The following is a 13,745-nucleotide window of genomic DNA, read 5'->3' as shown; positions in this document are numbered from 1 at the left end:
ATTCACTGTTTCCCAATAGTTTTCCACACTGAAGATGTTACATTTGTTTTCACCATGTCATAGAACTTAAGTAACAATAGTAAGGCTAAGAAATGTTTTTCTTTGGCTTATGTTTTTTCATAATATTATTATTTTGTATACTGCTTAGAACTACTCATCAAAACACATTAGTACAATGTACTTTTCCATTTGGTTTAGTAATGAAGTATTATGTGCCATAATTCCCTTTGCTAACATCAAACCCTATGCTAACTGTAAATCCTCCCTCACAAATTTGCTTACTTCTTTGCTGAGATTTTGTCTACTGATCCAAACCAAGCTATATTACTGGCATTCTCTTGTTGTTTCCTTGTAAAGTTAATATAGAATTCATAATACATCAAGCTTGCAATACTCAATTCAGTAGATTGGTAAGAAGTTTTGCACAAGATGGGAAGCAAAACAGAATGATATCACATTTTGCACAAACTGTGTATACCAAGCTATTCTACACACTTCCTAACACTACTTGTATAGAATATAGCACTGAAGTCTAAATACTAAGTTCAAATCAGTCTATATTGAGCTTAATTACTGACATTCTCTTGAGGTTTCCTTGTATTAACTCAAAATCATATCTATTTCAGTATAACTGTCTTTTAAACAACTTGGTAATACATTTTGCAGAAAAAGTGAAGCAACCAGAATGATTTCTATGTTCAAGAGTATAAAAACTGGTTAGTCCTATTACAATTAGGGAGAGTTGTTTTTCAAGGAATATTCTTTATTTCCCTGTAAATGCAAGAATTAATAATGCATTACTTTATGAAATATAAGCAATCCTAGATTGAGAAGATAATAATTCAAATGGAAAATAACTTTACACAGTGGTTCCAATGATGTTATTGCATGCTTAGCAACTTTATTTAAATGAAATACAATCTAGCTAACTATTAGACTTCAGAAACCTCTTTGATTCACTGTTTCCCAATAGTTTTTAACACTGAAGATGTTACATTTGTTTTCACCATGTCATAGAACTTAAGTAACAATAGTAAGGCTAAGAAATGTTTTTCTTTGGCTTATGCTTTTTCATACTGTTATTATTTTGTATACTGCTTAGAACTACTCATCAAAACACATTAGTAAAATCTACTTTTCCATTTGGTTTAGTAATGAAGTATTATGTGCCATAATTCCCTTTGCTAACATCAAACCCTATGCTAACTGTAAATCCTCCATCACAAATTTGCTTACTTCTTTGCTGAGATTTTGTCTACTGATCCAAAACAAGGCATATTACTGGCATTCTCTTGTTCTTTCCTTGTAAAGTTAATATAGAATTCATAATACATCAAGCTTGCAATACTCAATTCAGTAGATTGGTAAGAAGTTTTGCACAAGATGGGAAGCAAACAGAATGATATCACATTTTGCACAAACCAAGCTATTCTACACAATTCCTAACACTACTTGTATAGAATATAGCACTGAAGTCTAAATACTAAGTTCAAATCAGTCTATATTGAGCTTAATTAACCACATTCTCTTGAGGTTTCCTTGTATTAACTCAAAATCATATCTATTTCAGTATAACTGTCTTTTAAACAACTTGGTAATACATTTTGCAGAAAAAGTGAAGCAACCAGAATGATTTCTATGTGCAAGAGTATAAAAACTGGTTAGTCCTATAACAATTAGGGAGAGCTGTTTTTCAAGGAATATTCTTTATTTCCCTGTAAATGCAAGAATTAATAATGCATTACTTTATGAAACATAAGCAATCCTAGATTGAGAAGATAATAATTCAATTTGAAAATAACTTTAAACAGTGGTTCCAATGATGTTATTGCATGCTTAGCAACTTTATTTAAATGAAATACAATCTAGCTAACTATTAGACTTCAGAAACCTCTTTGATTCACTGTTTCCCAATAGTTTTTGACACTGAAGATGTTACATTTGTTTTCACCATGTCATAGAACTTAAGTAACAATAGTAAGGCTAAGAAATGTTTTTCTTTGGCTTATGCTTTTTCATACTGTTATTATTTTGTATACTGCTTAGAACTACTCATCAAAACACATTAGTAAAATCTACTTTTCCATTTGGTTTAGTAATGAAGTATTATGTGCCATAATTCCCTTTGCTAACATCAAACCCTATGCTAACTGTAAATCCTCCCTCACAAATTTGCTTACTTCTTTGCTGAGATTTTGTCTACTGATCCAAACCAAGCTATATTACTGGCATTCTCTTGTTGTTTCCTTGTAAAGTTAATATAGAATTCATAATACATCAAGCTTGCAATACTCAATTCAGTAGATTGGTAAGAAGTTTTGCACAAGATGGGAAGCAAAACAGAATGATATCACATTTTGCACAAACTGTGTATACCAAGCTATTCTACACACTTCCTAACACTACTTGTATAGAATATAGCACTGAAGTCTAAATACTAAGTTCAAATCAGTCTATATTGAGCTTAATTACTGACATTCTCTTGAGGTTTCCTTGTATTAACTCAAAATCATATCTGTTTCAGTATAACTGTCTTTTAAACAACTTGGTAATACATTTTGCAGAAAAAGTGAAGCAACCAGAATGATTTCTATGTTCAAGAGTATAAAAACTGGTTAGTCCTATTACAATTAGGGAGAGCTGTTTTTCAAGGAATATTCTTTATTTCCCTGTAAATGCAAGAATTAATAATGCATTACTTTATGAAATATAAGCAATCCTAGATTGAGAAGATAATAATTCAATTTGAAAATAACTTTAAACAGTGGTTCCAATGATGTTATTGCATGCTTAGCAACTTTATTTAAATGAAATACAATCTAGCTAACTATTAGACTTCAGAAACCTCTTTGATTCACTGTTTCCCAATAGTTTTCCACACTGAAGATGTTACATTTGTTTTCACCATGTCATAGAACTTAAGTAACAATAGAAAGACTAAGAAATGTTTTTCTTTGGCTTATGCTTTTTCATACTGTTATTATTTTGTATACTGCTTAGAACTACTCATCAAAACACATTAGTACAATCTACTTTTCCATTTGGTTTAGTAATGAAGTATTATGTGCCATAATTCCCTTTGCTAACATCAAACCCTATGCTAACTGTAAATCCTCCATCACAAATTTGCTTACTTCTTTGCTGAGATTTTGTCTACTGATCCAAACCAAGCTATATTACTGGCATTCTCTTGTTGTTTCCTTGTAAAGTTAATATAGAATTCATAATACATCAAGCTTGCAATACTCAATTCAGTAGATTGGTAAGAAGTTTTGCACAAGATGGGAAGCAAAACAGAATGATATCACATTTTGCACAAACTGTGTATACCAAGCCATTCTACACAATTCCTAACACTACTTGTATAGAATATAGCACTGAAGTCTAAATACTAAGTTCAAATCAGTCTATATTGAGCTTAATTACTGACATTCTCTTGAGGTTTCCTTGTATTAACTCAAAATCATATCTGTTTCAGTATAACTGTCTTTTAAACAACTTGGTAATACATTTTGCAGAAAAAGTGAAGCAACCAGAATGATTTCTATGTTCAAGAGTATAAAAACTGGTTAGTCCTATAACAATTAGGGAGAGCTGTTTTTCAAGGAATATTCTTTATTTCCCTGTAAATGCAAGAATTAATAATGCATTACTTTATGAAATATAAGCAATCCTAGATTGAGAAGATAATAATTCAATTTGAAAATAACTTTAAACAGTGGTTCCAATGATGTTATTGCATGCTTAGCAACTTTATTTAAATGAAATACAATCTAGCTAACTATTAGACTTCAGAAACCTCTTTGATTCACTGTTTCCCAATAGTTTTCCACACTGAAGATGTTACATTTGTTTTCACCATGTCATAGAACTTAAGTAACAATAGTAAGGCTAAGAAATGTTTTTCTTTGGCTTATGCTTTTTCATACTGTTATTATTTTGTATACTGCTTAGAACTACTCATCAAAACACATTAGTACAATAAACTTTTCCATTTGGTTTAGTAATGAAGTATTATGTGCCATAATTCCCTTTGCTAACATCAAACCCTATGCTAACTGTAAATCCTCCATCACAAATTTGCTTAATTCTTTGCTGAGATTTTGTCTACTGATCCAAAACAAGGCATATTACTGGCATTCTCTTGTTCTTTCCTTGTAAAGTTAATATAGAATTCATAATACATCAAGCTTGCAATACTCAATTCAGTAGATTGGTAAGAAGTTTTGCACAAGATGGGAAGCAAACAGAATGATATCACATTTTGCACAAACTGTGTATACCAAGCCATTCTACACACTTCCTAACACTACTTGTATAGAATATAGCACTGAAGTCTAAATACTAAGTTCAAATCAGTCTATATTGAGCTTAATTACTGACATTCTCTTGAGGTTTCCTTGTATTAACTCAAAATCATATCTGTTTCAGTATAACTGTCTTTTAAACAACTTGGTAATACATTTTGCAGAAAAAGTGAAGCAACCAGAATGATTTCTATGTTCAAGAGTATAAAAACTGGTTAGTCCTATTACAATTAGGGAGAGTTGTTTTTCAAGGAATATTCTTTATTTCCCTGTAAATGCAAGAATTAATAATGCATTACTTTATGAAACATAAGCAATCCTAGATTGAGAAGATAATAATTCAAATGGAAAATAACTTTAAACAGTGGTTCCAATGATGTTATTGCATGCTTAGCAACTTTATTTAAATGAAATACAATCTAGCTAACTATTAGACTTCAGAAACCTCTTTGATTCACTGTTGCCCAATAGTTTTTCACACTGAAGATGTTACATTTGTTTTCACCATGTCATAGAACTTAAGTAACAATAGAAAGACTAAGAAATGTTTTTCTTTGGCTTATGCTTTTTCATACTGTTATTATTTTGTATACTGCTTAGAACTACTCATCAAAACACATTAGTACAATAAACTTTTCCATTTGGTTTAGTAATGAAGTATTATGTGCCATAATTCCCTTTGCTAACATCAAACCCTATGCTAACTGTAAATCCTCCATCACAAATTTGCTTAATTCTTTGCTGAGATTTTGTCTACTGATCCAAAACAAGGCATATTACTGGCATTCTCTTGTTCTTTCCTTGTAAAGTTAATATAGAATTCATAATACATCAAGCTTGCAATACTCAATTCAGTAGATTGGTAAGAAGTTTTGCACAAGATGGGAAGCAAAACAGAATGATATCACATTTTGCACAAACTGTGTATACCAAGCTATTCTACACAATTCCTAACACTACTTGTATAGAATATAGCACTGAAGTCTAAATACTAAGTTCAAATCAGTCTATATTGAGCTTAATTACTGACATTCTCTTGAGGTTTCCTTGTATTAACTCAAAATCATATCTGTTTCAGTATAACTGTCTTTTAAACAACTTGGTAATACATTTTGCAGAAAAAGTGAAGCAACCAGAATGATTTCTATGTTCAAGAGTATAAAAACTGGTTAGTCCTATTACAATTAGGGAGAGTTGTTTTTCAAGGAATATTCTTTATTTCCCTGTAAATGCAAGAATTAATAATGCATTACTTTATGAAATATAAGCAATCCTAGATTGAGAAGATAATAATTCAAATGGAAAATAACTTTAAACAGTGGTTCCAATGATGTTATTGCATGCTTAGCAACTTTATTTAAATGAAATACAATCTAGCTAACTATTAGACTTCAGAAACCTCTTTGATTCACTGTTGCCCAATAGTTTTTAACACTGAAGATGTTACATTTGTTTTCACCATGTCATAGAAATTAAGTAACAATAGAAAGGCTAAGAAATGTTTTTCTTTGGCTTATGCTTTTTCATACTGTTATTATTTTGTATACTGCTTAGAACTACTCATCAAAACACATTAGTAAAATCTACTTTTCCATTTGGTTTAGTAATGAAGTATTATGTGCCATAATTCCCTTTGCTAACATCAAACCCTATGCTAACTGTAAATCCTCCATCACAAATTTGCTTAATTCTTTGCTGAGATTTTGTCTACTGATCCAAACCAAGCTATATTACTGGCATTCTCTTGTCCTTTCCTTGTAAAGTTAATATAGAATTTATAATACATCAAGCTTGCAATACTCAATTCAGTAGATTGGTAAGAAGTTTTGCACAAGATGGGAAGCAAACAGAATGATATCACATTTTGCACAAACTGTGTATACCAAGACATTCTACACACTTCCTAACACTACTTGTATAGAATATAGCACTGAAGTCTAAATACTAAGTTCAAATCAGTCTATATTGAGCTTAATTAACCACATTCTCTTGAGGTTTCCTTGTATTAACTCAAAATCATATCTATTTCAGTATAACTGTCTTTTAAACAACTTGGTAATACATTTTGCAGAAAAAGTGAAGCAACCAGAATGATTTCTATGTGCAAGAGTATAAAAACTGGTTAGTTCTATAACAATTAGGGAGAGCTGTTTTTCAAGGAATATTCTTTATTTCCCTGTAAATGCAAGAATTAATAATGCATTACTTTATGAAACATAAGCAATCCTAGATTGAGAAGATAATAATTCAAATGGAAAATAACTTTACACAGTGGTTCCAATGATGTTATTGCATGCTTAGCAACTTTATTTAAATGAAATACAATCTAGCTAACTATTAGACTTCAGAAACCTCTTTGATTCACTGTTGCCCAATAGTTTTTAACACTGAAGATGTTACATTTGTTTTCACCATGTCATAGAACTTAAGTAACAATAGAAAGACTAAGAAATGTTTTTCTTTGGCTTATGCTTTTTCATACTGTTATTATTTTGTATACTGCTTAGAACTACTCATCAAAACACATTAGTACAATAAACTTTTCCATTTGGTTTAGTAATGAAGTATTATGTGCCATAATTCCCTTTGCTAACATCAAACCCTATGCTAACTGTAAATCCTCCCTCACAAATTTGCTTACTTCTTTGCTGAGATTTTGTCTACTGATCCAAACCAAGCTATATTACTGGCATTCTCTTGTTGTTTCCTTGTAAAGTTAATATAGAATTCATAATACATCAAGCTTGCAATACTCAATTCAGTAGATTGGTAAGAAGTTTTGCACAAGATGGGAAGCAAAACAGAATGATATCACATTTTGCACAAACTGTGTATACCAAGCTATTCTACACACTTCCTAACACTACTTGTATAGAATATAGCACTGAAGTCTAAATACTAAGTTCAAATCAGTCTATATTGAGCTTAATTACTGACATTCTCTTGAGGTTTCCTTGTATTAACTCAAAATCATATCTGTTTCAGTATAACTGTCTTTTAAACAACTTGGTAATACATTTTGCAGAAAAAGTGAAGCAACCAGAATGATTTCTATGTTCAAGAGTATAAAAACTGGTTAGTCCTATAACAATTAGGGAGAGCTGTTTTTCAAGGAATATTCTTTATTTCCCTGTAAATGCAAGAATTAATAATGCATTACTTTATGAAATATAAGCAATCCTAGATTGAGAAGATAATAATTCAATTTGAAAATAACTTTAAACAGTGGTTCCAATGATGTTATTGCATGCTTAGCAACTTTATTTAAATGAAATACAATCTAGCTAACTATTAGACTTCAGAAACCTCTTTGATTCACTGTTGCCCAATAGTTTTTAACACTGAAGATGTTACATTTGTTTTCACCATGTCATAGAACTTAAGTAACAATAGTAAGGCTAAGAAATGTTTTTCTTTGGCTTATGTTTTTTCATAATATTATTATTTTGTATACTGCTTAGAACTACTCATCAAAACACATTAGTAAAATCTACTTTTCCATTTGGTTTAGTAATGAAGTATTATGTGCCATAATTCCCTTTGCTAACATCAAACCCTATGCTAACTGTAAATCCTCCATCACAAATTTGCTTACTTCTTTGCTGAGATTTTGTCTACTGATCCAAAACAAGGCATATTACTGGCATTCTCTTGTTCTTTCCTTGTAAAGTTAATATAGAATTCATAATACATCAAGCTTGCAATACTCAATTCAGTAGATTGGTAAGAAGTTTTGCACAAGATGGGAAGCAAAACAGAATGATATCACATTTTGCACAAACTGTGTATACCAAGCTATTCTACACACTTCCTAACACTACTTGTATAGAATATAGCACTGAAGTCTAAATACTAAGTTCAAATCAGTCTATATTGAGCTTAATTACTGACATTCTCTTGAGGTTTCCTTGTATTAACTCAAAATCATATCTGTTTCAGTATAACTGTCTTTTAAACAACTTGGTAATACATTTTGCAGAAAAAGTGAAGCAACCAGAATGATTTCTATGTTCAAGAGTATAAAAACTGGTTAGTCCTATTACAATTAGGGAGAGTTGTTTTTCAAGGAATATTCTTTATTTCCCTGTAAATGCAAGAATTAATAATGCATTACTTTATGAAATATAAGCAATCCTAGATTGAGAAGATAATAATTCAATTTGAAAATAACTTTAAACAGTGGTTCCAATGATGTTATTGCATGCTTAGCAACTTTATTTAAATGAAATACAATCTAGCTAACTATTAGACTTCAGAAACCTCTTTGATTCACTGTTTCCCAATAGTTTTCCACACTGAAGATGTTACATTTGTTTTCACCATGTCATAGAACTTAAGTAACAATAGTAAGGCTAAGAAATGTTTTTCTTTGGCTTATGTTTTTTCATAATGTTATTATTTTGTATACTGCTTAGAACTACTCATCAAAACACATTAGTACAATGTACTTTTCCATTTGGTTTAGTAATGAAGTATTATGTGCCATAATTCCCTTTGCTAACATCAAACCCTATGCTAACTGTAAATCCTCCATCACAAATTTGCTTAATTATTTGCTGAGATTTTGTCTACTGATCCAAAACAAGGCATATTACTGGCATTCTCTTGTTGTTTCCTTGTAAAGTTAATATAGAATTCATAATACATCAAGCTTGCAATACTCAATTCAGTAGATTGGTAAGAAGTTTTGCACAAGATGGGAAGCAAAACAGAATGATATCACATTTTGCACAAACTGTGTATACCAAGCTATTCTACACACTTCCTAACACTACTTGTATAGAATATAGCACTGAAGTCTAAATACTAAGTTCAAATCAGTCTATATTGAGCTTAATTACTGACATTCTCTTGAGGTTTCCTTGTATTAACTCAAAATCATATCTATTTCAGTATAACTGTCTTTTAAACAACTTGGTAATACATTTTGCAGAAAAAGTGAAGCAACCAGAATGATTTCTATGTTCAAGAGTATAAAAACTGGTTAGTCCTATTACAATTAGGGAGAGCTGTTTTTCAAGGAATATTCTTTATTTCCCTGTAAATGCAAGAATTAATAATGCATTACTTTATGAAATATAAGCAATCCTAGATTGAGAAGATAATAATTCAATTTGAAAATAACTTTAAACAGTGGTTCCAATGATGTTATTGCATGCTTAGCAACTTTATTTAAATGAAATACAATCTAGCTAACTATTAGACTTCAGAAACCTCTTTGATTCACTGTTGCCCAATAGTTTTTCACACTGAAGATGTTACATTTGTTTTCACCATGTCATAGAACTTAAGTAACAATAGAAAGGCTAAGAAATGTTTTTCTTTGGCTTATGCTTTTTCATACTGTTATTATTTTGTATACTGCTTAGAACTACTCATCAAAACACATTAGTACAATCTACTTTTCCATTTGGTTTAGTAATGAAGTATTATGTGCCATAATTCCCTTTGCTAACATCAAACCCTATGCTAACTGTAAATCCTCCATCACAAATTTGCTTACTTCTTTGCTGAGATTTTGTCTACTGATCCAAACCAAGCTATATTACTGGCATTCTCTTGTTGTTTCCTTGTAAAGTTAATATAGAATTCATAATACATCAAGCTTGCAATACTCAATTCAGTAGATTGGTAAGAAGTTTTGCACAAGATGGGAAGCAAACAGAATGATATCACATTTTGCACAAACCAAGCTATTCTACACAATTCCTAACACTACTTGTATAGAATATAGCACTGAAGTCTAAATACTAAGTTCAAATCAGTCTATATTGAGCTTAATTACTGACATTCTCTTGAGGTTTCCTTGTATTAACTCAAAATCATATCTGTTTCAGTATAACTGTCTTTTAAACAACTTGGTAATACATTTTGCAGAAAAAGTGAAGCAACCAGAATGATTTCTATGTTCAAGAGTATAAAAACTGGTTAGTCCTATTACAATTAGGGAGAGTTGTTTTTCAAGGAATATTCTTTATTTCCCTGTAAATGCAAGAATTAATAATGCATTACTTTATGAAATATAAGCAATCCTAGATTGAGAAGATAATAATTCAATTTGAAAATAACTTTACACAGTGGTTCCAATGATGTTATTGCATGCTTAGCAACTTTATTTAAATGAAATACAATCTAGCTAACTATTAGACTTCAGAAACCTCTTTGATTCACTGTTGCCCAATAGTTTTTCACACTGAAGATGTTACATTTGTTTTCACCATGTCATAGAACTTAAGTAACAATAGAAAGACTAAGAAATGTTTTTCTTTGGCTTATGCTTTTTCATACTGTTATTATTTTGTATACTGCTTAGAACTACTCATCAAAACACATTAGTACAATCTACTTTTCCATTTGGTTTAGTAATGAAGTATTATGTGCCATAATTCCCTTTGCTAACATCAAACCCTATGCTAACTGTAAATCCTCCATCACAAATTTGCTTACTTCTTTGCTGAGATTTTGTCTACTGATCCAAAACAAGGCATATTACTGGCATTCTCTTGTTCTTTCCTTGTAAAGTTAATATAGAATTTATAATACATCAAGCTTGCAATACTCAATTCAGTAGATTGGTAAGAAGTTTTGCACAAGATGGGAAGCAAAACAGAATGATATCACATTTTGCACAAACTGTGTATACCAAGCCATTCTACACACTTCCTAACACTACTTGTATAGAATATAGCACTGAAGTCTAAATACTAAGTTCAAATCAGTCTATATTGAGCTTAATTAACCACATTCTCTTGAGGTTTCCTTGTATTAACTCAAAATCATATCTATTTCAGTATAACTGTCTTTTAAACAACTTGGTAATACATTTTGCAGAAAAAGTGAAGCAACCAGAATGATTTCTATGTGCAAGAGTATAAAAACTGGTTAGTCCTATAACAATTAGGGAGAGTTGTTTTTCAAGGAATATTCTTTATTTCCCTGTAAATGCAAGAATTAATAATGCATTACTTTATGAAATATAAGCAATCCTAGATTGAGAAGATAATAATTCAATTTGAAAATAACTTTAAACAGTGGTTCCAATGATGTTATTGCATGCTTAGCAACTTTATTTAAATGAAATACAATCTAGCTAACTATTAGACTTCAGAAACCTCTTTGATTCACTGTTTCCCAATAGTTTTTAACACTGAAGATGTTACATTTGTTTTCACCATGTCATAGAACTTAAGTAACAATAGTAAGGCTAAGAAATGTTTTTCTTTGGCTTATGCTTTTTCATACTGTTATTATTTTGTATACTGCTTAGAACTACTCATCAAAACACATTAGTAAAATCTACTTTTCCATTTGGTTTAGTAATGAAGTATTATGTGCCATAATTCCCTTTGCTAACATCAAACCCTATGCTAACTGTAAATCCTCCATCACAAATTTGCTTAATTCTTTGCTGAGATTTTGTCTACTGATCCAAAACAAGGCATATTACTGGCATTCTCTTGTCCTTTCCTTGTAAAGTTAATATAGAATTCATAATACATCAAGCTTGCAATACTCAATTCAGTAGATTGGTAAGAAGTTTTGCACAAGATGGGAAGCAAAACAGAATGATATCACATTTTGCACAAACTGTGTATACCAAGCCATTCTACACACTTCCTAACACTACTTGTATAGAATATAGCACTGAAGTCTAAATACTAAGTTCAAATCAGTCTATATTGAGCTTAATTACTGACATTCTCTTGAGGTTTCCTTGTATTAACTCAAAATCATATCTGTTTCAGTATAACTGTCTTTTAAACAACTTGGTAATACATTTTGCAGAAAAAGTGAAGCAACCAGAATGATTTCTATGTTCAAGAGTATAAAAACTGGTTAGTCCTATTACAATTAGGGAGAGTTGTTTTTCAAGGAATATTCTTTATTTCCCTGTAAATGCAAGAATTAATAATGCATTACTTTATGAAATATAAGCAATCCTAGATTGAGAAGATAATAATTCAATTTGAAAATAACTTTAAACAGTGGTTCCAATGATGTTATTGCATGCTTAGCAACTTTATTTAAATGAAATACAATCTAGCTAACTATTAGACTTCAGAAACCTCTTTGATTCACTGTTTCCCAATAGTTTTCCACACTGAAGATGTTACATTTGTTTTCACCATGTCATAGAACTTAAGTAACAATAGTAAGGCTAAGAAATGTTTTTCTTTGGCTTATGTTTTTTCATAATATTATTATTTTGTATACTGCTTAGAACTACTCATCAAAACACATTAGTAAAATTTACTTTTCCATTTGGTTTAGTAATGAAGTATTATGTGCCATAATTCCCTTTGCTAACATCAAACCCTATGCTAACTGTAAATCCTCCCTCACAAATTTGCTTACTTCTTTGCTGAGATTTTGTCTACTGATCCAAACCAAGCTATATTACTGGCATTCTCTTGTTGTTTCCTTGTAAAGTTAATATAGAATTCATAATACATCAAGCTTGCAATACTCAATTCAGTAGATTGGTAAGAAGTTTTGCACAAGATGGGAAGCAAAACAGAATGATATCACATTTTGCACAAACTGTGTATACCAAGCTATTCTACACACTTCCTAACACTACTTGTATAGAATATAGCACTGAAGTCTAAATACTAAGTTCAAATCAGTCTATATTGAGCTTAATTACTGACATTCTCTTGAGGTTTCCTTGTATTAACTCAAAATCATATCTGTTTCAGTATAACTGTCTTTTAAACAACTTGGTAATACATTTTGCAGAAAAAGTGAAGCAACCAGAATGATTTCTATGTTCAAGAGTATACAAACTGTTTAGTCCTATAACTATTAGGGAGAGCTGTTTTTCAAGGAATAGGCTTTATTTCCCTGTAAATGCAAGAATTAATAATGCATTACTTTATGAAATATAAGCAATCCTAGATAGAGAAGATAATAATTCTTTGCTGAGATTTTCTCTACTGATCCAAACCAAGCTATATTTCTGGAATTCTCTTGTTGTTTCCTTGTAAAGTTAATATAGAATTCATAATACATCAAGCTTGCAATACTCAGTTCAGTAGATTGGTAAGAAGTTTTGCAGAATATGGGAAGCAAACAGAATGATATCACATTTTGCACAAACTGTGTAATACCAAGCCATTCTACACAATTCCTAACACTACTTCTAGAGAAATTAGTATTTAGACTGATTTCTAAATACTAAGTTCAAATCAGTCTATATTGAGCTTAATTACTGACATTCTCTTGAGGTTTCCTTGTATTAACTCAAAATCATATCTGTTTCAGTATAACTGTCTTTTAAACCACTTGGTAATACATTTTGCAGAAAAAGTGAAGCAACCAGAATGATTGCTATGTTCAAGACTATACAAAGTGGTTAGTCCTATAAACATTAGGAAGAGCTGTTTTTCAAGGAATAGGCTTTATTTCCCTGTAAATGCAAGAATTAATAATGCATAC

The sequence above is a fragment of the Bombina bombina genome, chromosome 2 (genome assembly GCF_027579735.1).
Source record: "Bombina bombina isolate aBomBom1 chromosome 2, aBomBom1.pri, whole genome shotgun sequence".
In the NCBI taxonomy this organism is placed as follows: Eukaryota; Metazoa; Chordata; class Amphibia; order Anura; family Bombinatoridae; genus Bombina; species Bombina bombina.
This window is presented reverse-complemented; position numbering follows the sequence as displayed.